The sequence below is a fragment of the Monodon monoceros genome, unplaced genomic scaffold, assembly GCF_005190385.1.
Source record: "Monodon monoceros isolate NGI ecotype Baffin Bay Population unplaced genomic scaffold, NGI_Narwhal_1 Super_Scaffold_18, whole genome shotgun sequence".
Classification (NCBI taxonomy): Eukaryota; Metazoa; Chordata; class Mammalia; order Artiodactyla; family Monodontidae; genus Monodon; species Monodon monoceros.
Genome location: NW_021703774.1, coordinates 101,368,327 through 101,393,877, shown reverse-complemented (window position 1 = coordinate 101,393,877; position 25,551 = coordinate 101,368,327). Strand labels below are relative to the sequence as shown.

General features: G+C 37.7%; 1 protein-coding gene across 3 annotated transcripts in view; it reads right to left on the bottom strand.

Moving 5' to 3' along the window:
- ZNF644 (zinc finger protein 644) overlaps positions 1–10,930 on the bottom strand; it is a 114,400-nt gene extending 103,470 nt beyond the window's left edge. Inside the window, exon 1 of one of the 3 annotated variants that reach the window (XM_029227832.1) lies at positions 10,823–10,930. The gene's annotated coding sequence lies outside the window, so the exon portion shown is untranslated. Of the gene's footprint in view, positions 1–10,653 lie in introns of all 3 variants that reach the window. The other 2 variants (XM_029227830.1, XM_029227828.1) reach the window with 2 other exon arrangements.
- Positions 10,931–25,551: the final 14,621 nt, after the last annotated feature.

The window sequence follows — 25,551 nt, the reverse complement described above, 5'->3', positions numbered from 1 at the left end:
TTTTAAGAATAATGGTATTCATTGTAAGATAACAGTATATATACATTCAATTTAAGAACTCTTAAAAACTCCAGTAAAGACAAACATATTACATCTTAAATATCCCAGAGGGAACTACATTTTAGGGATCCCCCTCATAAAAGCAGTGTGTTCTCAACTGTCCCCAGTTTTTAAAACAATATCTATTTTTTTACAATTTAAACACTGGTAGTCCAGGTATTAATTTTTGTTATCTTTTGTCTTCATACCAACTCCCATACCAATTAGAATGTCTCTTAAACCGTGGCTTAAATGTACTATTATAAGTCCAAATACAGCAATACAATTACAAGCTCTTCTTACTATTCATCTCAAATAGTTTTTTAGTTGAAAGTACTAGCAATTCAGAAAATACTACTATAGCAAAACTTTCTTGGGTTTTACTTAGTTTTCAAATCAAAGGTTTTTTAAAAAGCTCGCAAGTTTTTTTTTATAGGATAAGGCAAATGTACAATAATACCTCAATTGGTATTAATAACTTACTTGCAAACTGTGTCTCCAAGTAAGTTTATTTTCAATACCAGAAGATAATAAAATGGTTCCATTCTTATTTTAACTTTGCACTACAAACTTAGGAGCCACATTTTTCGCCCGTTTTATTTTAAAACTACCCGTTATTATTCCTAATATACCCTCCCCGCCATTCACCAAGCTGATAACCTCTAACTGACCTTACTCACTTCAATCGCTTCCCTAATCATGTTATATCTGGCTGCTGATCTTTCTCATTTTCCTTCATGTATTTCGGTTCAATGGCCTTTAGTAGAATTCCTTATTTCTAATCCAAACTTTTTTAGATTCCTCCAGCTCAGGCCACAACTTTATAAGCTTTATTTTTCATTACATTCATTTAAAATAGATGCTACTTCAAACAAGGAAAATGCTTGTATTCCACAAGATCCATCTCTGTACTTTTTAACATACCCTCCCCCAGCTGATACTCCCTACCCTCTCCACCAATCTTTACATAACGCTTCTTCAAAATCTAGATTAAAAAGTATTTTTCCCAAGAATCTTTTCCAGTCTTACTGTATACTGTTCATATGATTTTGTGTCAGTCCAGTAATTCAAATATTTCATTATTAAGCACTCTTTAAGTTAAGTTGTATCTTAGATAATGACCTCTTTGGAGCAGGAACCACATCATTTGCTCTATGTATCTGCAGTCTTACCCTAGTGTGGTACTAAATGATTTGTGTATAATAATTAACCCAGTTAAAACAAGTGAAGGTTGGGAGAAATACAACCACGGAAACAAGGTTTTTCTGAATACAAAAAAATTAAATCTCCCAAAACAAAATTCAAATATAACATTCATTTTTTCAAAACAACACAAAAACATAGAACATACCCTTAAATATTTTTTTTTCTACACACAGAAGTCAGGTCTTAAAGCTATAATAACATGCTAATTGTTTTGTTTGTAATATTCTAACTCTAGCCCAAAAAAGCTATTATATAAAGTCTTAATATTTTATAGATAATAAACTTTTTCAATGTCTAATCTAATCAATTTTACTTTGGCCTTCTATACTTCACAAATACAAAACCTACATAATAAAAGTTCACAGATGAGGTTTTATTTCTTCAAGACAACAATTAAAATTCTTGGAGCAAGAGTATATTAAGCAAACTTGGTACAAATTCCAAAAAACAAAACTTCATATAAATACTTTCATTCATAAGCTCAGAAACATTCACAATTCAAACATTAATTAGAAAGTATTTTCATGTCCACTTCTGCACAGTTTACAAAACATATTCCTCAAAACTTGGCATACTGGAATGTGATGATACATATTTTCATTGTTATGTACTTTTAACAACTTTATTGTAAGTGATACATATTTCAGAAAAAAATCTTTCTCCCAAAAGCACCAATTGTTACACTACAATAAGGCTTCCAGTGCTCAATAGTTATGAAAAACAAAGCTGTAACCATTAATCCCATTTGGAAAAAATGACTCAAGCACTACAAGAAAAAAATCATGATCAATAATTCCATTGCAGATCCATTTACAAAGTGTCCTTCATGGATTTTAACCATTCAAACTTTTGTGCAACTGTCCTTAAGGGAGCATTCTCATTCTTTACACATAAATGGCAAAATCTTTCTGGTTGAGAGTGGATACTTACCTGTAAACAAAAGTGCACCAATTTATTCCTCCCCCTACAATCACAATCAGAAATACTCAAATACCTTATTAAGTAATCTGAAATGCCTGAAAGCTAACTTACATAATGCCTAGAAGCTACTTAATAAAGACGTTCCAAAAAGCAGCTATATAAGGAGGCAATCCAAGATCTCTTCTACCTACTTCTTGGCTATATGCCTAGAGAATACTGTAATGAAAGCAAGCCAGACAACTATGGTATCTATGGAAGCAATTCAAACCCCTGCATTCTAAACAAATTTTCTGGTCATTAAAACTGACCTCTAAAAAGTTACTATTAATGAAAACTAAGAAATATCTCTCTGATGTTGGTATATATCACACTGGAAAAAAAAAGCAGGGCCACAGTACCAACTACTTATCATCTGATTTACCTCCAAATTCATCCAACAATGCCAATGATAGAAAAGAAAGAGACAAATTCAGGCGTCAACTCTCACTACCCTTGGAAAGGGCAAATATGCCATAAGCAAGTTCAAGAATAAGCCAAAACTATTTAAGATGATGGAGATCAGAATATGCTTACTTCTTTGAGAAAGAATTAATAAGAAGGGGCACAAGGCACCTTTTTCAGTGAAGAAAATGTTATGTATCTTGATCTGGGTTGAAGTTACCTGGGTATATTTATTTGTGGCATTTCACTGAGTTGTACTCATATAAACATTGTGCACTTCAATATATGTAAATTATATATAAATAAAACATTTAACAACAAGTCACCAATAATGGTAAAATCTAAAAAGCTTTTCTCAATTCTCATCCTTTTTCATCATTCTCTATCATATTTCTAATCACAGAACACCAATATTCCCTAAACGCAACTCTTTCCCCTTATAAGACCCACAAGGCTTTGTTAGTATTCTGCCAGCATTTTTCTTATTCTGCCTCATATTAATTCACTTAAATGTTAATTCAATATTCATCAAGTGCTCATGTGCAAGACATGGATTAGGCACCCTCCAGCATTTATCCAACACACACACACACACACACACACACACACACACACACGTAGAAACCAAATTCCCTAAGCTGGATTCAAGCCACTATTATCTGGCTTCTAATAATGTCTCCTACTTTAATTCCCATCACTTCTTTCTGGGAATGTTCTTCCCCAGCATACTCTTTTCTCAACTATCCTTTAAGATTCAGTTCAATTTCTACTTTACCCTTTCTCCATACTTGTATAGAACTTACTGTCTATATCTGCACTGTCCAATCTGTGATTAATGAGCACTTGAAGTCTGGCTAGTCTGAACTGAGATATGCTTTAAGTATGTAATACACACTGGATTTTGAAGACTTGGTGTGAAAAAAAAGAATGGCAAGTATCTCAATGCGTACATGTTGAAATGATAATATTTTGGATATACCAGGTTAAATAAAATGAAGTTAATATTAATTTTACTTATTTCTTTTTATTTTTTAATGTGGCTATGAAAATATTTAAATCACATTGTGGCTCAACATATTTCTACTCGGCAGTGCTGACCTATACAAGCGATTTATAAATGTCCCACAAATTATCTTTTAATATATGGCCTCCACCCAATACGAGTGTAAGAAATTCAATATTAAGCTTTTCTCTTTTTATATATTAAAGATTACATTAAGAATTATTAATAACTAAACAGTTGATTTAAGTACCTATTTAATTTTAATATCAACTTTAAAGGTTTTTAACAAGGAAGCTTAAGACATTTCAAAGCGTAAAAATATTTTAAAACTTCTGTTTTCATATGGCTATAAACTGAAAATGTCACCTACATTTTACATATATCCATTTTGAGTTAAATGTCTCAGCAGAAAGGATAGATAGTAGTATTAAACTCGTAGAATTTCTAATCCCAGAGAGTGTTAGTTCTTATTAATACTTTTATTATTAAAATATGAGTATTTTAATACTCTAAAATATTAGAGTATTTTTTCTAATTAATTATTTTTCATCTTAGTCACTGAGTAAAGAAATAAGCAGCTTCTATTTTGACCAATATCACTGTATCAATGTCCAGCAGCCAAGACAAAGAACCTTTATATGGTGGTATGAATAAACAATGCAGGCAATAAGACACCACTTGAAATAAGGGTATGCAGAAAAACGCTTCTATAATGTTACGTTTCATAAGGAGGAGACAAAACTTACAACTGTATAAGGTAAAAACGTAGATATACAGAAAGAAAGGCTAGGAAGGCAGAATAGAAAGGTCTCATCTGTAGAATCAAGATATGCCTAGGTTGAAACTTGGCTGCTCTACTATTTACTATCTACGTGACCCAAGTCTGAGTTTGTTTTCCTGCATATGAAATGGGAATATATATATATCACAGCATAATTATAAGGAATACATACTAGATGCTTAATTAATGTCAGTCTCTTCTCCCTTTCCTTTAATACTAATGATTATATAATGGTGAAAACATTATCGGTGACTTCCCCCCACTTCCTTTTCCAAACCATTGAAAATATTTTTTCAACAAATATTAAACTTCTGATATTTCATACTCACACCCCCTCCTCATGTGAACTTAAAAGTACTTTTACTAACTGCCTTTTACAGTTTCTTTTAAAGTTTAAAATTTGTGTTTGTGGTGGGGAAGGTAGGTGGTACAAGAAAAACTTAAAGTGGGAAATAAGTTTAAGACTATACCAGCAGAGATATATACAAAACAAAGAGAAGTGTAGAGAGGAAAACAGCAAAAGGAAATGCTGTTTGAGGAAATTCCCCTGACTCAGACTAAGTAATGAAAAGATAACATTCTTCTCCTCAATCTAGCTTCTGCTGAAGCCACTCCTCACTCTCATCTGGGGTTTCTGTGTACTTTATATACAAATACACATAGCCACTCACCCGCTTCTCTCTACTAATGGTCACCACCATCCTCATGGTCAAGAATTTAAAGGGGAGTGAAGAAATTGAGGATGTTGTAATGAAGCAAACCAACCCACGGGCTGGGAAAGCCCTTCACTCAAATGCACTCACTCCCAAATGTATTATTATCATCATCATCATTAGCTGACAGCCATAAAAGAGAATGTGTTCCCGAAATATTGACCCTGGTTATAGCTTTAGCTGCTAGAACTGGAGATGCCACACTTTGATGACTGTCTCTTACTTCCTTTGTAGATATGGGCCTCAAAATGGAACGTTAGAAAAAGTATACAACTTCAGATCACTCACAGGTGAAAACTTCACGTTACTGTAGGAAACAAAATTAAACAATGATAATAATAATAACTATTATTCTAACAGCTAACATTTACTCAGCATTCATCACATATCAGAAAGCTAAGGACTTTACTACATGAATTATGTAATATAAACCTAAATCTCTATGAAGATTTCTTATTGTTAAATCTACTTGCCTAGTGCTCACACAGCTAGATCTTAGCCACACCAGTTTTACTTCAAGGCTTACACTTTTTAAACCTTATCCTCCCATCCTGCACAAACTATTCAACAATAATTAGGAACCATCCCCCTCCCCAGTAATTGGTGTTTTGAAAATACTAGTTATGTTTGACATCTTCAAGAAACTGATGAAAAGATATTATGCTTTCAAGTAAAAGGATAAATACTCTGGAAGAAAGGATAAAAATGTTCAACCTTCATAAATATTAGATAAATAACTGATATAATACAGGTAAATATGGTTTGCAAACTGAACTTTAATCCCAACACTTTATTAGGTGCTTTTTAATTTGAAATTGTCCTTTTGACTCACAACATATTTAGTTTCCTGACTTTGTACAGTCTCTTAAAAGCTGTATTTTCCCATAGATACAGAGAACAAACAGGGTGGTTGCCAGAATGGGGAGGGGCATGGGCAAAATAGGTGAAAGGAATTAAGAGGTACAGACTTCCAATTTTAAAATAAGTAAGTCATGGGGAGGTAATATAATATACAGCATAAGAAATATGGTCAATAATATTATAATAACTCTGTATGGGGTCTGATGGTTACTAGACTTATCCTGGTGATCATTCCATATGTATTTAAATGTTGATCACTAAGTTGTACACCTGAAACTAAAATAATATTGTATATCAACTATATTTCAATTAAACAAAACTGTATTTTCAATTTCAATGAATGATATACATTCTAAAAAGCTTAATACCTAAAACATTGTTTATCACTCTAACCAACTTCACTTCTATCACAGTTTAGACTAACAGAATCATATTTCAAGGAACAAATCACTCATCCATACTTTAAACAAAGCTACCTACAAAATCACAGTTCCAAGAATCCCAAATGAAATGGGAAGGCTACAGCTTACAGACAGAAGAGGAGTTAGGGCAACCGTTAGTAGAGGTACAAGGGAAATCTCTTAGAAACGCTAATCTTAATACAGTCTCGCTTTCCTTCATCCAAGACAAGTATGCACTGCTGTTGCTGCTACCCTAGCATTTTTCTCCTCTTCCTCCTCTTGAAATCCTCGACTTTTCTCCTCCTGGAAAGTTTATCTCACAGGACTGCTAACATCTCTCAGTAGTCAAAGGATCTTTTATCTTGAATTTAAAGGAACAAAAACATACTAACTCCTCCTAATCACTAAGAGTTCCCAGTAAATTCAGAGAGGATAGTAACTTCACAGTTCAGCTTCAGCAGATCTAAGAAAAAATTAAACAGTACAGCAACTGAGGCCCTAGAGAGAATAATAATACACCTTTTTCATGGAGATTCCAGCTATCTGAAGAAAGACCACGAATTGAACTTGGTGTTCTACCTTCTAGGTCTCAAGTGATCTTTATGTTTGGTGTTTTAGTTTAGTTTAGTTTAGTTTTAAGAGGGGAAAGAAGAGAAATACTTTAGCCAACCAGCAGGGTGAGCTAGTGCTAGTATCAGTTTGATTATTCTCAGTTTTCTCAAAATTCAATGATATAAATGGGTTGCACTATTAAAAGCAGCTATTCCTTCCTAATAAACCTGAATTAAAAGACAACACTTCTAAAACTGCTTCAGTCAGTGCTACACAATTCTGTTCAATATTTACAGATTCTCTATCTACAAAGCAGACATTCTCTATACCAGATGGATTAATAACAAATAAATGTAAAAAAATTAGAGCTTATTTGAATATCCAAAACATTATAGTATCCATCCTTTATTCTCATGTTTTATTTTACAGACTATCAATTTAAAAATTTTTTAAACATTAAAAAAGAACTGCTAAAACTAGTGTTCTTTAAAAATTAGGGCTGGATAATTCAACATTCCAATTTCTGCATTCGGTGCAAGCTATAGTTGCCTTAATATATGTCTGAAAAAGCAGTCATGAGAAAAGCATTCCCACAAGAGTAAGATTCCCCGCTTTCCTTTAGAATCACATTCTGAGAAGAGTCTAAATAAGTAACCCTAAACACTAGTAATATATTTGGGGTGAGAGAAAGATGAACCTGATCTTTTCTAACAATCGATTTCTTTAAATTTTTTAAATTGCAGGTAACCCCACCACTTTAAGTAACTGTCCTTGAGTCTTTCTTTTCTCCTCCTGTTACCCAATACAGTCTCAATTCAACCACAACAAACTTCTCCCTCTTTTATAACTTGAATGACAAATTAAACCTGCAAAAAGTTTAAGGTCTGCAGGTGACAGACTCACTTCATAATTATTGATACAGAGAATCCAGGAGTAATCTCAATTATCACAAAACCAAAGTATAATTAAATCCACTCACATAGTGTTGAAAATTAAGAAATATATCAACTTTCCTAGAAAAATCAATAATTTAAGTGCACCTTAAAAGACCCATAAAAACGTTAAAACCTAAAGACAATTTACCTGTTTTTTTTTAAACGTGATATCTAAAGTTAAAGATAACTGCGGGATCCCATCATAAATGATTTTACTACTTGTTGAATTTCCTAACAGATGTTACAGATTTACTACTCAGCAGTAGTACTAGTTAGTCTTAACAAGTTGTTTTTAACAGGAGGCAAAGCGGTATGTCCATTTTTCCAACTAAAACACTATTACAAAATGAAATGCACTAGCATCACTGTTTCAAGCCTCTATCTCATTTCTTATCTAATAACTAGTAGAAATAGCAATTACTTCAAACTTTCCAAGAAGTTTATCAAGCTACCTGTTCTGTTTTTCAAATCTCTGAGTCGACTGTTTTGGAAACCTCAGAATTCAAAAGCAATATTGCTTTGAAATTATCTGAAATGTCTGGATTTTGTAACTGATTTTGTTTCACTTTGGAAGTCACTTTAAAAACTAAGTTACCATATCAAGTTAAATAAAAGTTTTATTGTCACAGAATTTCTCATTAATATAATAGTATCTGAATAACAAGTACTCTCAAGCATACTCCCTTGTTTTGTTTTATAACCATTATTAGTTGCAGATAGTCACCTCCTTATCCCAGCAATGTGACCAATGAAAAGACCAATGGGGTATAAGTTGAGAGACAATTTTCCATCATGCCATTAACTTAATCATCTCTGGCCCTTAATATATTGAAAAAGAGAGAGTAATACTACTTGTTCTCTAAGATTCCTTCTACACTAAAGCTATATGATTCAATAACAATTTTGCTGATATTAATATATCTCCTATTCATTAACACGAGAGTGTTCTCTATTAGAAGGAGAAAACCTAAAAGGGGGGAAACATAAATCTGGGAAAAAACAAGGAAAATGAAAGTTTTAAGTAATGTTGAAAAGTTCAAATTCGATTTGAACAGGGATCTAAAGCTAGTTATATAAATGTGCTTAAATACCCCTCAAGTAATTTAATTTGTTAATGTGACCTAGCCAAAACATTAGTTGTTTCCAAATTTTGTACTTTAAGTATTACAAATATACCAAGTACGATGTAGATGTAAGTGCAGTATAAGTTTAAACTGTTAGAAATTCTAAAACTTACACCACCATGATTTTAACAGCAATATACACATCACTGCATTAACACTAGTCAAGCCTTCGTGTTTCACCTATTAAAATGTCTATACTAAGCTGTAACTTCTTTATAATTTTTTCTTACAAAAACCTATCGATGTAATATTGCTGCCATCTAGTTCCCTGGATACTTACACATATGACTGAAGGCAAACAGCAGGTTTCCTTTCTTTGAGCAATTTGAGTTGTCTATTTTTTGAAATGCTCTTTTTCTTGTGGGACCAAAACTATGTAACTAAACTACTGCAGAGAGGCAATATATTATTAAGGCAAATCTAATCTATCATCCAGATGCAACAAGCCTGGCATTAGTTAGGACTGGCCAGAATAGATGATGGTGTTTTGGTTATTTCTGTTGAATTTATTAACTTGTATACAAAACAGGACCATCATTCAGGCTCTCAATTGTGTTTCTCTCCTCGTTGAGTACTTCTTAATGACCACACAAAATATGAAGTCTAAACATAAAAGTTTTATAACAACTAAATTTATGTCAATATTACTTAAAACAGTTCAAGAAAAGTTTTCCACTAATGTTGCTAAACCATGGATGGATCCCAACACGAGAGTCGTCTGTGGAAGTCTCGTAACAAGAAACCGTTAGTTCCACCACCTAAGTTTCCAATCACTGAGAAGGGTCTGGGACAACTCATCTTCAGGTTCACGGGAGGAGTGGAGCACACCTGCTTTCCTCTGGCAGAGATTAAGCTCCCAGGGACACAAAGGCCAGGGAATCAGACCTGGAGAAGCAAAAAGCTTTAGCTGGACACCCACCAAGCCCCTGGCAACCCAAACACTTTGAGCGATTTACCTCTTGCTGTTACTTCCCAGGCACCTATCGGCATAAGATCTTGCAAAACAGGGGGAGGGGAGGGCTCTGCGGTCCTGGTCCCACGTTAGGGGAGGGGTGTGTACAGTTAACGCCAGAGCCTACGCTTCTGGCCGAGGCAGAGCAGCCCCAAAGAGAGGGGTTGGTGGCTGCTCTCGGACCGCCCCGTTACTCAGTGCATTGCAATGGCGACCGCAAGGCTCCCCAAGCCGCCTGATCTCGGCCCCTTCCCCCTACTGCTCACTGGCTGCTCAGCTTCATGTGACTAAACAAAACCCCCAAGTCTAGTGCCCAGCTCAGCCCCTTTGTGTCCGCTACCGGATCCTCCGACGCCGCCGTGGAAAAGTCCCCCCCTCCCCACCTCCGCCGAGTCCCGCCCCGCGGCGGCGGCCGCCGCTCACCTCAAGCACCGCCGCCCCCCGCGGCCGCCGCGGCCGCCGCCTCCCCGAACCCGGGTCCCGGACTCCTTGTGTAGCACCAACTCCGCCTCCTCGGCCGCCGCCGCCATCTTAGCCTGTGCGGCAAAATGCGTCCTTTTGGATGGTTGGGACCCAGCCTAGGGCGTAGCTCCCCGGGCCCGAGCGCCGAAAGCCAGGTCCCCCAAGTTCCTCCGCCACCCTCAGTCCCGCAGCCGCCACAACCCAGAGGCCCGAAACCCACACAGGCCCCGGCGAATCCGACCAAATAACCCCTGAAACTCACAGTTTGGTGCCGTGTGCGTCAAACCGGGGCGACGTTGGGAGCGCGCGGCGTCCCCGCGTCACACGCCGCTCTGTACGCTACTCGGCTCCAACGGCCCCCCTCCGCTCCCCGCTTTTCGCCTTCGGCCCCGGTTCCCACGGCGCAGGCGCGCTGCTTTCCCGCCTCTTACCGAGCTGCGGGCCGCGGGGGCGGCCAGCGAGGAGCTCTCCGGCGGCTTCGCGCTGGTGGAGCGTCTGGGCCAATTACACCAAAGGGTGCAGCAGAAACAGTGCACCACTGTTCTCGGGTGCCAGAAACCCAACAAGGTCACCTCCCCCAGCGCTGACCTAATCACTCTCAAGGAGGTTCCCGCCCCAAAGTAGGCACGCTCCAAATATGGTGGTGCCCAAACTCTGCAAGACCCAAACACTTAGGCAAGTCTAGGCCCTTTAAGGTGGAACAGACCCATATTTGATTTCCACAATCACGAGAGGGCCACAGTTCCTTTTCTTTCTACTGTTGAGGAAAACAGCTAAAGGACTCGACATTGCCGGTCACAACTGTAGAGTAATGGCAGAAGAAGGTTTCTGGATCTTAAGGGGACCAATTGTTGGGAGATGCTTGATGGACAAGAAGAGCATCAAGTGTAGCATCTCAGTTAACGGAAAAGCCTACCCTAAAAGGTTCCCTGGGTTTGGTCCAATTTGATTCTGTGAACATACTTTCTCCCTGCATTACTGAATGTGTTGTGGGTCTCCGAATTAAAGTTATGTAAGAAGCACCCGGTATGCTGGTTACCCTTCAAAGAATTAGTAGGTCCCGAGAGACTTCTAGAAAACTTTTTAAACAAGTATCCACCTCAGAGTCTGAGGACAGAGTTTCACAGACCACGCTTTGAGAAACATTGATTAGGAGCTATTCTCGTTGCTTTTGAACTGAGCAAACATAAAAGTTGCTAACATGTCTGACATGAATCAAAATTTCCTGAGGAATCTACTAGTCCTGCCTTAATAAGTTCTTTGGCTGTTCTGAATCTCTGGGTTCTCAAAAAAAAAAAAAAAGTTTTCATTAGTTAGTTTAGCTGCTATCGTAAAACTCTGCTTTTCCAAACCCTCAAGATGTCATTGGCATTCAGAGGAATACACTGTAATTGCACGTATTTGACAAGAATGAGAAACACTCCCTTTACTATAGGATGGTGACTTCATCATCATTATCAGCAAACATAGATTCCAAACAACAGGTATTTATACTTGCTGAATTAGTTAATAATAATAGCTAACACTTTTGAGTGCTTACTATTTACCAAGCATTGTTCTAATTCATTCAATTTCATTAAAACCTAAAACCTAATGAGGCAAAGAGAGGTTAGGTAATCTTCTCAACGTCACACAGCTCTTTGGACTCTTTCAAAATACAAAATTTTCTTCTTTATTTACACAAATGGGTAAACAATCAAATGTATATAAATTTTCAGCTAATTTGGGGGAGTTGTCTTTTGGGTTATTTCATCTGTAGAATCCATTAAAATTGGACATTCTCAGTTTACTATTGGACTTACAATAAATAAAATTATAATGTTCTTATAACATATCACTACAAAAGCAGTTACCAACAAAAACAAAAACTCTGTTGTGAGTGTACACCACTGACTGACTGATGTGCATCAGATCACACCACCAGCAAATAGAACTCAACCATGATCAGGAACTTGTCTCACTAATGAAATTGTTTGTTTATACAAGAATTAAGCAACTAAACTGTAATACTATAGAAATAGTAGTATAAATAATGGTAGTAATTGGAATAGTAAAAGTAGTAATGGTTGATGAAATTCTTTATAAACAAAATAGATTTCAAAAAACCTTCTGTGAGGGAGAAACCTTGAAAAGGGCAGAAATCTTGAATAAGGTAATGCAAAAAAAAAAAAAATGCAGGCAACTAGAAAAATCCAAAGACAGATTATGTGGCTCAAGGCCAAAATATTTAAAGACATTAAAAGGAAAATGCAGTTGAGAATGAAAATCAAGATGTGGAAAACAGTTTGACCCCTGGAGAAAATTCACAAAGCACATCTACTCACTGTAATAAAAGAATGCTCTGACCTGGGGAAGAATCTTTGAAAACAAAAAGGAAAGAAAGGAAAAGCCAGACTGGCTATTGTTAAAGCGTTAAAACTTGACATTATTAGCAAAGTATATGAATCTATTAGTTTTTCCAGTGAATGGGGTTGCCCAATAAAAGATACAAAGTAAGCTGTGGTCTCAAATGACCTAATCAAAAAGAAAATGCAATTTCATGTTGGATAAAAATGGTTAATTCTCCACATTCCAATACTTCTGAATTGCAGGCAAAAAGAAGAAAAAGAAACATTGATTAATCTACTATCCTAGTTACAGCAGAAATGAACACAGCATCGTAAGTCAACTATACTTCAATTAAAATAAAAACCTACTATCCTAGTAATGAAGTCAAGTCCAAGTTTGGATTTATCTTAGGGCCTCACCGGAAGAGGACCCACCTCTGAGTACCAAAATTGTTAAGACAGTCTCATTTGTGGAATTTCAAATATTATGACGTGTGTTAATTAGGGTGGAGGTCAGAGGATGTTTGGCATAGAGAGAGGTGAAGAGAGTAAACAGAGATCAAGCCTTATATTTATTTTTTGTCTCACAGTAACCCCAGCACAGAGACTTTTACATGTAAAGTATGCAGTAAATAATTTTGTTCAATTCAACCAACATTCACCAATTGCCTATACCTTGCAAGGCACTGTACTAGGCACTTCAGCAAAAAAAAAAAAAAAAGAATAAGACAGTTCCTTGCACATATTCAATAAGTACTAGTTGAGTATACGAGGAGCTTTTATAGTCCAATAAAAGAACTACACAAAAGGATATAATCAACTCTCAATTTACCAGGGAATGGGGGAGATGAGGAAATAGATAATAACGATTTCAAAATCATTGAAACAAAATTTCATAAAACATGATACAAAATAAGTTTCATATCCACATATTTAGTAAAAAATATATCCAATATTTAGGAACACATTTACTACTCTAACTCATCAGCATATCAGAAGTAGACCATGCGTATGGACTTGTTCACAGAACATATGTAAAGAAAGAAAACGGTGGGCTAGGGAAACAGATAAAAAAAAATATTTAAGGAATGAGTAGAGCAGGCCAAGAAAATTAAAAAATGGAGGGACAGAGGGATATGAGGAGATTTAGGCAAGAGTGCAGCCTCACAGAAGCCAAGGAAGTATCGGTAACAGCTTAACTACTATGACAAATAACTTCAAATATCAATGGATTAACACAGTAAAATTTCACTTCTTATTCACATCACACTCCACTGAAGTTAGTGGGAAGGGGAAGGGAAGCCTCAAAGCAGTTACTCAAGTACCTAGGGTCCTTCTGTCATCTGGCTTTGCCATCCCCTAAGGTCTTAGTGTCTTCTATTGGATCCCCTGGAAAGAAAGACAGCACACATGGAGAATCGTGAGTGCAGTAAGTGGAAGTGGCCAAGCCCAGAAGTGGCACACATCACTTCTCACTTTCTATTAGTCAGCATCTAGTCACATGGCTCCACTTAACTGCAGGCAAAGGCTGGGAAATGTAGTTGGGCTGTAGGCCCTGGAGGAAAAGGAAATGGGACTGGTGAGCACAAAGCAGGGTCTCTGCACATCCTGAGTAAATGCAGCAGAGAGGTTATATAAGTAAGCGGAGTGCACTGGGTGTGCAAGATCATTGGTGACCTTGGTAAGAGCAAGGTCAGAGGAGTGGCTCAGCCCACTGCAGTGAGTTCAGGAAAAAATGAAAAGAAGGGGAAATAGCAACAGTCTGAGCAACCGTGGAAACCTGACAAGATCAATTGACTAGACTTACAAGGCTGAGAGACTAATCTCACACTATAGGTAGATGCCACTGCTTAAGGATTCTTGGCAACTAACTAGCCAGCCTTCTCCTGCTTAGAAGAAAGCCCTCTCTAGGCCTTCATCAAACTTTCACCCACATTAAACTTGAGAAATGTCTTTATTGTTTATTTTTTCTAGAGTGAAAGATTCCAGATGTTCCAGAATATTTGCTTGAGATCCATCCAAGGAAAAAAGGCATCTGTAATTTCAGCCATCCCATGTGTTTTACTAAAGAAAATGAACATAAAATAGTAAGCCAAAGTATTGCATTGTATGCATTGATTTCCTTTGTAATCAATAACTGGGAGATGTAATTGTACAAATGTGTTCCTTTAGCCACATGGCAATAATTAGAAATTGAACTTTGATATTTCTAGTTTAATTGTAAATGAAATTAAATGTCTTCAAAATGAACATTAAAATCTCTATCATGTATCATTTACTTAAATTTTCTAAATATGTTGTAAGAAGGGAAAGAATGGTGGTTGCAACCTGTAAAAAATAGATTTAGGAAACATTTAGTTCAAAGTAGAAATACAGGTCTAAAAATATAACATGATAGTATCTTTATTTTTCTTATCCATTTCTCTGTTTATTGCAAGGCATTAAAATCTCTCTTACAAATTCTCGTTCAGATTCGTTCCTGAGTGCCATACTTCACCCTCAGCATAGAATGGCTGTGGTCTCCAGGCATACCTGAAAGATGCCCTGAGATGTAGAGCCATCCTCTCTTCTAATATTCATGTGGTACCTACAGTATTCCAAGCATTATACTGGGCCCTGTGGAAGGTGTGAATATAAATAGAACACACTCAGCTCTCAAATATTTTATGGTTAAATAGATCAAAAGTCACATGCTCAAAGTGCTATTTGTATTTTAAAGTTGACAAAGAAAGAGGTCAGTTTATTGTTCAACTAATGCCTCACGAGGTGATAATGCTGTGGAGTCATTTCCTCTAGAGTTTAGCTCTTAGCTTTGCAGGTTGAGAATCAGACTAGAATTGATCAAGCTCGGATGCATGAAACATATAAAAGACTAATGTGTAAATCACATGGTGATATATTAATTTACAGTAAAAGTTGTGACTGCCAAGCATAATGGAATACTCAGGCAGATTGGTCAACATATTCTTTCCCCTGTAGAGAAGGGTTCCAGGAACACCAATTACTTGTTCAATGAGCATGGAATTATATGAAAATGAGCTTAACAGATGGTGTTATGAAACTTCGATAGCAAACTGTCCTCTGCCATGAAGATGTACCTGTCAAGGGAACTTGAACCATTAGTTTGCTCTCACAGGGAAATAACTGGTATTTTCCTTAAAGGTATATAGCAATATATTAGAAGCACAAAAATATGAAACATTTTATAATCTATATTTCATCAACTCTGTAACACTTTTAAAAAAATGATTGTAACATCTCTGAAATCGAGGTGTGTTTTAAAAGTTATAGTTTGTAACTGGCATTTTTTTCTTGCTGAGGGGTACATGTAACAATGGCACGCCTTTCAATGAGTGATATCTTAGAATAACTGCCTGACACTTTTAGAAATTCCCCTAACTCTGTTTTGGTAAATCGACTTTCACAAACTTAGTTGTTGCCCCAGTATATCATAGCTCACAGTCTAAGTTCAAAAACTATGTCAAAGTTTAATCTCTTCAGTTCATACTCTGATCAGGCTGAAGTTCCCAAGGGATACAGGACACTGGAGGATATAGTTCATACACAAGTGCATTCTTTTCTCCTAAAGTAACCCGGAAGTAACCTTCACTGGGCCCGTCACCACATTTTACTGTAGGACCCTTAAAACCCCTGCAAAGTTCCTTGAAAGAGTCTCATGTATACTCAGAAACAGGTCCTACCAGCTACCTCATTACTCCTCTGATATGACGAAGGGTCTTCAGCAGCTACTGGTGAGCCTTCTGCTGGAAATGACTGCCTTCCACATGGCACCACCATTTTTGGCCAGGCACCTCCATAGTCATAGCTGATAATGTGCATCTGGAATACACATTGGTTGGTACTAAGGCAGTACTGAGGGCCCTAGTCTTGTATTTGTGGGCCTGCATCAGCCTATGTCTGACTCTTCTGCACAGAGTATCGCCTTTTTCAATCTCTCTGCCCAGAGAGGGTCTTTCTGGAATTCCTCCTTCCTACTTCACACAAAGGGCATTTATAGGCTACTGGGTCCTAAATATTAAGTCCCTGCCCTCAAGGAGCTTACAGTCTAATGGAGGGAGATAAAGAAAGAAAAAGACCATTGTTCTATGTGTGATAAGTGCTAGACAGGAGTTAGTACGAGGAGGGCCTTGGAAACACGGAGGAGGAGGACCTAAGTTAGTCTGGGGGACCAAGGAAGGCTTCCTGGAGAAGGCTTTCTCTGCCTAGGGCCATCTTCCTAATCCATCTGGGCTACATTCTTCAAGTTTCAGTTAAGTATCCCTCAGAGAGGCTTTCCCCCACCCCCTTACCTCACACTCACATCTAGTACACATGTTTTCCCTTTGTAATACTGGTCTTATGTGTATAGTAAAACCCACTACAACTGAACAAATCGGGCCCAAAACTTCAGTTTCATAAATTACAAGGTCATATTAGGAGGTTTACGAAATGACTGGAGTGAGCCTACACAGTTTGCTTGCTAGAGTTCCGGGGGTCTGGCTGTGTAATCAGAATCTATCCTGGTCTCCTGGTTAGAGTTTGGAGCAACCTGCTGGTACTTGACTGTTCCAGCTTAAACGTGCTGGGAATGATTTTAGGTCCTATGACTAGCTGGGAATTCCAGGATCATACCACAAATTCCAGTTACTTGGTATCCATTTCATCTGCCTAATCCAAGAAGATTGGGTTGGGAGAATAATGCAGAATTATTCTGGGAATGCAGAATCCCACTTCTTCCATTTCACCTTGCCTCTCTCCATCCCAGGTCAAGAACTTTAGCCCACTGCATTGGAAAATGGGAACTGGGCAGAGGACAGGATTAATGGCTGGAATCATTATAGTTGGTTTTGCATTATCAGGAATACGATTTTCCTATACGTTATTTTCTACATCATTGTAGATTTGGATTTAACTATAATTACTTGCTTAATGTCCACCTCCTCCTCTAGACTATATAGAACATGAGGGTGTATTAGATGTTCATATTATATTCCTTACTCATAATACAGTTCTTAAGTCATATTAGTTGCTTAATAAATATTTATTGAACTGAATTGATGTTTTATCTAAACTGGGATCTAAAAACTTATAAAAGCTAGCTGGGGGGAAGGAATTGAGGGAAAGTATCCTATGCAGAGGGAGCAACATGAAAAAAGCCTAAGGAGAGCAAGAGTGTGTGGCATGTTTGGAGAATTGTAAGTAATTCATATGGCAAATCATATAGCACACGAGTGGAGAGTGGGGCGTAGTTAGTATTGAAAATGGAAGGGGAAGCAGTAGTTGGATCTTAAAGAACAAGAGCTTGGACTTTATCCTAAAGACAATGGGAAACCACTGATGGATTTTTTCAAAAGAAATTATATGATTAGATTTGCATTTTAGAAAGATCTACAGTGTGAGAAATTTACTGAAGGGAGTAAAACTGGATGCAGGGAGAGACTGGAATGTTTTGAGGATAGACCGTGATGCCTGCATAAGCACAACATATGTTAAAGAAAACTGCCCTGCTCTCAGCCCGCATGAAGAGGTGGTCCTTAGCAGCCCTGCTTTGTGCTTTGCAAGCCTCCTCCCACAAACACTCAGCTGCAGCTGACTGGATCATGGATGGGAACCTGATCCAAAGAAAACCAATTCGTAGGCTGGCAAGTGGTCTATGACATAACTGTCATGGAAAATAGTACTCAAGACACTGTGGCATTATAATAGACAAATAAATCAATGGAAGAGAACAGAGGGTCCAAGATATAGACCCACAAATGCAAGGTCAATTAAGTTTTGGCCAAGCTGAAAAGGTAATTCAGTGGAGAAAGAGTAGTCTTTTCAACAAATGATACTGGAAAAATTGATTATCCATATGGAAAAAAATCAAACTTTGATCCATATATAAAAATTAACTCAAGATGAATCATAGAAATAATATAAAATATAATCTGAAAACCTTTTAGGAGAAGAACTTTGTGAGCTAGTGTTGGGCAAAGTTTTCTGGAATATGACACCAAAATCATGATTCATGAAAGAAAAAATTGATAAAATGGACTTCATCAAAGTTAAATTTTTTTTCACTCTTCAAAAGACTCTGTTAAGAGAATGAAAAGACAACCCACAGATGGGAGAAATTACCTGAAAATCATGTAATTGATAAAGAACTTATATCCATATAAAGAATTCTCAAAACTCAATAATTAAACAAATAACCTGGTTAAAACTGGGCAAAATAATTAACAAGTACTTCACCAAAGAAGATATACTGATGTCAAATAAGCACAGAAAAATGCTCATTAACCATCAGGGAAATGCAAATTAAAACCACAATGAGCTATCACTACACACGTGTGAGAATGGCTAAAATTAGCAAGACTGACCACGCTAAGCATTCGGCAGGTTGTATAGAAACTGGAACTCTGCTACACTGTTTGTGGAAATGTAAAATGCTACAACAACCTTGGAAAAAAACTTGGCGGCTTCTTTAAAATGTTAAAAAATATGATTTATCCCTTTCGCTTCTGGGTATTTACCCAAGATAAAAGAAATATACATCCACACAAAGACTTGTACGAGAACGTTCATAGCAGCTTTATTTATAACAGCCTAAAACTGGAAACACTCCAAATGCCCATCAGTAGATGAATATATAAGGCCAGCCCCCAAAAGGAATACTTACTGTATGATCCTCTTTATATGAAACTCTAGAAAATGCAAATTAACCTACAGTGGCCCCCCCAAAAAAAACAGATCAGTGGTTGCCTATTGTGGAGTAGGAAGAAGAGACAGGAGTGGGGGTAAGGGATTAGAGAGGGGCACAAAGATATGTTTGGGGGTGAAGGTATGTTCATTATCTTGATTGTAATGGTATCTTCTGAGGTATAGCTATATGTAAAAATTCATCAAACTGTACACTTTAAATATACACGGTTTGTTTCAATGAAAGAGTTTCAATAAAGAGCTTCAATAAAACTCTTTAAAAAATTTTTAAAAGAGAGCGATAATGGAAAGAGTGAGCTCCTTGAAGGGGTAGAATAGTAGGCTACTAAGATTAGACTTGGACAAGGAGAGGTAACACTTCTATTTGACATGTTTCTACACGGGGTGTCAGGCAGATGAGATTATTTCTTTTGCTTAGGTGCTGTCCGTTTTCTCCATAAAATTGGCAGCAGTCTTTCTTCCTGCACAAAGTGATCTGAAGGAGGTAGGCAGAAGGCTTGTGGGTAGCGGAGCAACTTTGAAACAGCTGCTACATAGAGTGGGTCAGCCCCAACCCTTTGCATTTGGGCAGCATTGGGGTTTCTCTTGATATTGGAAACCAAGAATCCATAGTGACACCACTTCCGTATCATTATGTAATTTTCTCTAGCACAAATCAGCAGTACAACTGAAGGGAGGGTCAGTCCTCTCACTTCTTTGAACACGTCTTATCTTCGAGAAGCTTCTTTAACCTTTTTTTTTCTTTTTTTTCTCTTTAATCTTTTGAGCACTCAGATTTCTACGGCATCTGCTTCACCATTTTGCCAGACATGTAGAGACTTTTTTTCATTTATTCATTCATTCATCCAATAAATATCTATTGAGCCCCTTTGACTCAGGTGTCAGGTGCTAATGGCACTGAATACACAGTAGTCTAAATATATATGGTCCCTGCTTTCAGACTTCCATGCCTGAATAAGCAACTTGCTCTTCCAGGCTCCACCCTGATCCATTGCAGACATCAGGGCACCAGACACTTCCCAAGTATAGGTCACCCCTGGGACCCATAGAGATCACTTGGCCACCCACCATCAAGGTGGCTCCATTGCATGTTCTATTTTCATACTGGACCCATGTTATATTCCTCCTTTCGAGTGTGTATTGTGAGCTGGGAAAAGTATGTGGCCAACGTTGAATTCCTAAGATCTATAACTAGGGACCCAAGGGAAAAAGGAAATGAGCACAGCCGTCTAGTACACTGTCAGTGAGAACTTTAGGTAAATTTTTCCCTTAAAATTCAATAAACCTTCACAATGACCTTCCATAAAAGATGAAGGCTAGGGGACTTCCCTGGTGGTGCAGTGGTTAAGAATCCGCCTGCCAACGCAGGGGACACGGGTTTGAGCCCTGGTCTGGGAAGATCCCACATGCCGCGGAGCAACTAAGCCCGTGCATCACAACTACTGAGCCTGCGCTCGAGCCCGCGAACCACAACTACTGAAGCCCGTGCGCGGAGAGCCCGTGCTCCACAACAAGAGAAGTCACCGCAATGCGAAGCCCGTGCACCACAGCAAAGAGTAGCCCCTGATCACCGCAACTAAAAGAAAGCCTGTGCACAGCAACGAAGACCCAACGCAGCCATAAATAAATAAATAAATAAATTTATTTAAAAAAAAAAAAAAAGATGAAGGCTAAACTGCTTGTGTCGCTCAGTTTGGATAACAGATTATTAAGAAATCTTTACATATTAAATAATGTGACACTACTACATCAAATGGAAGTAACATTATTTCTTTATCCTTTTAAAAGAGAGCTACCAGATGAAAAAAGCTAAATACACACAAGTGTGTATTTATATATATGGAATGTTGAGTTAGGAATCACATTATTTTTGCTTTAAGGGAAGATAGAAAATTACGAGTTTTTTTTTCTACCTTTCTAAGTCTGTTTTGAATAGTGTAAGAAATTCCATATGAGATTACAATTTTGGGCCAGAAGCCAGCAAACAGTGTCATCTAGCTGACTGTCAGTATTCAGTCTGTGAGGACACCACCAGAAGAGACAGCTAAACAGTAATAAAAGGGGGGAAATGGGGTATAAAAAAATATATGCATGTTCTTTCCTCTACTGTGGTTGTGATCCAAAAATTTAAAATAAAAAATATGCACAAATGCATAAGGGATGTTTCTTTTAGTGAAAAGGGGAAAAACAGATCCCTGAGGGTTGGGAATAGAAATTGATGAGTTTGGCAGTGGGCTTTGGAAAAGAGCAGTGATAGCCAACCTGACTAATAAGAAAAAAATGTTGCAAAGAAGCACTAGTACCAAAAAAGCAACAATTTTTGAATTGTGCAGAAAAACAAAATGGTCTTGTAATAGCCCCTGAGGGAAGCTTTCTGTGACAAAGAAATTTTCCTAAGTAACAAAATGGAAAAAGGGGACTCTGCCTGCAAGGTCCCTTAAGAGATAAAGTATTAATCTCTCTTTCCCTATGGGTAATAACGGATTTTTTTTTATAGGAAAAGTGATCATGTGCAAGATATTTCCCTAAATCACAGGTCAATGCATTTTATTTTCCATGTAGCCATCCATGATAAGAAATCTGGCTGGAGATTCCAGGATGATCACTATTCATAATCAAGTATAAAGGTTACATCTAGCCAACTATTAATATTTTGCCTGCAAACATGTTGCCAGAAGAAATTGCTGAAATGAGCACCAAAAATAAGAGAAGATCCATGAATTTATTGTAATTTGATCAAGCCCCCTCCCCCCAATGAAAAAGATTTTTTGGAATTCATAATTTCCCCCAGCTTTTTGGAGCCTTAACTGTTGAGACAGGAAATTCTTAGAGCTTATTACTATGTGTGTATTTTTATTTAGATAAATAATCAGAGAATACTTATATAAATAACTTTAAGTCATTCTTAAGACAGATTACTTTTGTGAATTATCTATAGTGACTTGTGAAGAATTTCCCCTCCTCCCAAAGACAACTCACTCTTCTCACCTCACTCATTCCTTTTGTGTCTAGAAGGACTGACCAACAGAGCATTCATGCAAACCTTCATGAAAACGGTTTTTCTCAGTTGAGCTTTTGATAGGTACTTGGCATCCATGAGTTCATGATTTTACTCTCTGTAAAGCGCCCAAGCATAGCATGTCTATCTTGCTGTGATAGTCAGCCAGTTTGGGGGCTGCACCACCATCAGACTGATTCAATCAACTTTTATCTATCATGTTCCTACTGGATGCTGGGAATCACACTTGTTCATGACACTGGGCATGATTCTATGAACAAGATTAACAAGGTCCCTGTCCTCATAAAGCTCACATACCAGAATGCTGACTACAGTCCAAAACTAGGAAACCACTCTGGGCACTTCAAGCCAAGGATTCTTAGGTATTCCCATGAATCAGTGGGATAAGAACTGTAAGGAAGGGAAAAATAGAATTAGTGTATTGATCCCAAGAGAGACTTCCTGCTTAGGAAACCAGAGTTTAATCAAGCAGGCAGCCTTAGGTGAGGGAATGAAGGAAAAACTTATTGTTTTGAAGGTAGGGAGGGCAACTCTGTGAGGACTCAGAGTAAAGCATTCTTGGAGCAAGAGCAGGCTATTGCTTATGTGCTATGATTTGAGATGAATTGGGAAAGCTGCCAGTTCAAAAATGTCTCTTCCACAGATGTCTGTAAAATGTGAATGTTTACTTCTCTTGGGAGAGATGGCAGTTAAAGGAATGGACTTTGGAATCAGGCAGACTTGTTTGTGAATTGCAGCTCTGCAACTTAATAACTATGTGACTTTGGAGAAGTTACTTTTCTCTCTTAGCCTCAGTTTCTTCATCTACGAAATGGGGATAATTATGCACCCTCATAGGATTTTTATAAGGCTTAAAAGAGTTATTATAAATCAAGCACTAGCACAGGTGCCCAGAAATAGTAAATATTCAATAAGTGATAGATATTCTTAATATTATTTATACCTATTGATTCACTCATTCATTCATTCAACTAACATTCATTGAACTCCCACTGTGTGTCAGGTATTGTGCTGGTCATGATGAAACAGGGAAGATAATCATGGAAGCAACTGACTAGTAAATTGTGAAAGGTGCCCTAAGAGACAGTAATAGAAAAAAAAGTAAAAGAAAATAACTCCATTTTTTTTTCTTTTTCCAAAAGCAGAAAAAGAAAGGAGAACATTCCTGGAAGATAGAACAAAAAAGGCTCAGTGTGTGAAAATGTTTTAGATCCATTTCTTCCTAGAAACTGAGATGTAGATGGTAGAAATTAGACCATTGATATAAGAGGTTACTTTATCCTAAAAACACTGTGTTCCTTTGACTTCTGTGACGCTGCACTCTCCTGGTTTTTCCGCATTGTCTCTGGTAGGTCAATCTCAGTCTCCTTTGTGGGGTCTTTCTCCTTTACCATTGTATGTTGGAGTTACTGAAGATTGTCTGAGATGCTTTTCTTACTCCATATGCTCTCCTTAAGCATCTCATTCATTATCAATAATTTTAGGGGGGTTTAAGTTACTATCTAAACGATAAATCCCAAATTTGTATATCCATCAGATCTCTCTTACAAACTCCTCTTATTTCCAGCTGACTCATACTTCCAGTTATTTAGTGAATGTCTTCACTCGGTTGTCTTAAGAACACCTCAAAATTAGAATGTCCCGAACTAGCTTGACTCCTTTCCAAAGCCCCTTCCAGTGCATCCTCTCAAGTGCCGTCCAAGTTAAAAACCTGGCAGTCATTCCTGACTCCACCTCCATCATCACGTCATCAAATCTCTTCCTTCTACCTCTTAGATATGGATGTCTCACGTCTGTTTGTTTCGCGGTGTTCATTGCCACCACCATAGTCCACCTTGACTTTCATATTGTCTCCTCACATTTAGTCTACTGTTTTCCCACCTAATCCAGTGTCCACAGAGCAGCCAGAAAATGCAAATCCATCCAGGTCACTACCTTATTTAAAACCCTTCAAAGCCTTCCCACTGCCCTTAGGAAAAATTCCAAACTCTTTACCAAGCTGTCTGCTTATCACTCTCCTATTTCCAGTCATTCTAAAACTTTCTTTTCCCAGGACAACTCTATCCAGGCTATTGCTTACCTCATACATTTTCCCACTTGTTCCCTGTGCCTGGAATGCTTTGCTCTCCTTCTTTTCACCTAACTATACTTAGTCATTCTTAAGGTCTCACTTAGAAGTCACTTCCTCATTGAAACCTTCACAACCCCTCACTCTGGGCCCAAAAGCCATGGGTAAGGGGGAAAGAAGAAGGGATGGGAAGAAAAAAATATGACCAAATTTGCATTGTGAAAATCACTGTGGATGATGTGTGGAGAACAGATAGGAAATAGGAGAGAATGGTTGTTTCCAGTAGTTGAAATGGTAAGAAGGCTATTGCAGAGGTCTTGTTGAGAGATGATGTTAGATTGGATCAGGGAGGTGGTAATAGAAATGGAGAGAAGGTAATGTTGTCCGAGATATTTTGGACATGAAATCAATAGGCTTTGATATTACATCGTATTAGAAGAGTGATGCCACCCTACTCCTCTGGTTTTCATGAAGAGGCATTTTCCTTAAAATTCCTGGCTTCTTGCCTCTTCTCATACTCTTTTCGCATGATGGATGAGTTTGGGAGGGTAACTGGGCTTGCAAGATTCAGCCCTTCCTCTCTTCTCTTTAAGACTGGCCCGCCTACAGGGAGCATGTGCTCTGGGGTCTGCAGAGGGGTCAAGTTTTTTGATAAAGAGCCTGTCCTTGTAAGTAGAGGGCTCTGGTGGCCTGATGCTATCAGGGACAGCGTAGGTAAATCCTCCTAAAGCTGGGGTTTGGAGTTACGAAACTCATTTTTGCCACACACCTGCATCACATTATTCAACCCGGCCTTCATCAGTAGGAAAGCTGACACATTGATCTGTATTTTCCTCACTCTTAATTTACTTGCTAATTTACTCAGAGCTCAGATGGGGGTTGGAGGAGGGAGGAGAAAATGAACAGTGATGACTTCTAGATTTCCAGCTTATACAACTGCATGGATTCTGGTGTCATTCTCTTCCCTACTTCCTTTTTCTTTTTTTCAAATGGGGCAGTCAGAACTCACAAATTCAGAATTTGGGACATGTTGAGTTTGAGATA